A 2,117-nucleotide genomic window follows, 5' to 3' on the forward strand; every position below is an offset into this window, starting at 1 on the left:
ACAATCTAGGAACTCCTTTAAATCCATAAAATGTGTCTCTACCTCTAGACCTCTAGAATTATTACACATGGACCTATTCGGACCAACTAGAACAACAAGCCTAGGTGGAAATAAATATGGTCTAGTCATTGTAGATGATTATTCTAGATACACTTGGGTTATATTCTTAGCACATAAAGATCAAGCTTTTTCAGTATTTAAAAAGTTTCATAAGGAAGTAACCAATGCTAGAGATACTACAGTAATAGCTATTAGAAGTGACCATGGTACCGAATTTGAAAATCATTTATTTGATGAGTTTTGTAGTAAAAAGGGAATAACTCACAATTTTTCTGCACTTAGGACACCACAACAAAATGGAGTTGTGGAGAGAAAAAATAGAACTCTAGAGGAAATGGCTAGAACTATGTTATGTGAAAGTAACCTCCCTAAGTACTTTTGGGGAGAAGCCATTAATACTTTTTGTCATATATTAAATAGAGTTTTATTGAGACCCATTATAAAGAAAACACCTTATGAACTTTGGAAAAACAGAAAACCAAAGGTAAACTACTTTCATGTTTTTGGATGTAGGTGTTTTGTTCATAATAATGGGAAAGATAATCTAGGAAAATTTGACTCAAAATCTGATGAGGCTATATTCTTGGGGTACTCTACAACTAGCAAAGCCTATAGAGTCTTTAATAAAAGAACCCTAGTTATAGAAGAATCTATACATGTTGTATTTGATGATTCTAGTGACATCTCTTCTAGCAAGAGAGTTAATTTTGATGATGATGCTGAAATTCTTGAAGAAAAGATAGATGAGATGACATTACAAGATGATAATCAAAAATTAATTGAAGGTGCATCATCAAGCCAAGAGGCTATTGTGGATCATGGACTAACTAAAGCTTGGAGGTATGCTCACGGGCATCCTAAGGAATTAATTCTAGATGATCCATCTCAACCTATTAGGACTAGGGCATCCCTTAGGAACGTAAATAATCATCTAGCCTTTGTTTCTCATTTTGAGCCCAAACACATAGAAGAAGCTGAAAAAGATGTAAATTGGATAAATGCAATGCAAGAAGAATTAAACCAATTTACTAGAAACAAAGTATGAAATCTAGTTGAAAGACCTACTGAATATTCAATTATAGGTACCAAATGGATTTATAAAAATAAACTTGATGAAAATGGTACTGTAATAAGGAATTAGGCTAGATTAGTAGCCAAGGATTATAATCAAGAAGAACGTATAGATTTTGATGAAACCTTTGCTCCGGTAGCTAGACTTGAAGCAATTAGACTTTTACTAGCTTTTGCATGCTCTAAGGACTTTAAGTTATTTCAAATGGATGTAAAAAGTGCATTTTTAAATGGGTATATTAATGAGGAGGTATATGTAGAACAACCTCCTGGTTTTGAAAATCATCAATACCCTAATCATTTTTATAAATTGAACAAAGCACTTTATGGTTTAAAACAAGCACCTAGAGCATGGTATGAGAGGCTTAGCAAATTCCTATTAGAACATGAGTTCTCTAGGGGTAATGTAGATACTACATTGTTTCTAAAGAAGAAAAACAAAGATATGTTGTTAGTACAGATTTATGTTGATGATATTATTTTCGGTGCTACTAACAATCGTCTCTGCGAAGAATTTGCTAACTTGATGCAGAGTGAATTTGAGATGAGCATGATGGGAGAGCTGAATTACTTCCTTGGACTTCAAATCAAACAATCTGAAGGAGGCATCTTCATCAATCAAGCCAAATACATCAAGGAGATGCTCAAGAAGTTTGATATGGAGGGAAACAAATCAATCAGCACCCCCATGAGCTCATCATGCAAATTAGACCAAGATGAATCAGGTAAATCTGTAGATCAGAAACTATATAGAGGTATGATAGGATCTTTATTGTATCTTACTGCAAGTAGACCTGATATCATGTTTAGTGTTTGCATGTGTGCTAGATATCAGGCTAATCCTAAGGAATCACATCTAATTGCAGTAAAGAGAATCTTTAAATACCTAATAGGAACAAAGAATATAGGGTTATGGTATTCTAAAGAATCTAGCCTGAACTTAATAGGATATACAGATTCAGACTTTGCTGGATGTAAACTTGATA

This window comes from Phoenix dactylifera, unplaced genomic scaffold, assembly GCF_009389715.1.
Source record: "Phoenix dactylifera cultivar Barhee BC4 unplaced genomic scaffold, palm_55x_up_171113_PBpolish2nd_filt_p 001548F, whole genome shotgun sequence".
Lineage (NCBI taxonomy): Eukaryota > Viridiplantae > Streptophyta > Magnoliopsida > Arecales > Arecaceae > Phoenix > Phoenix dactylifera.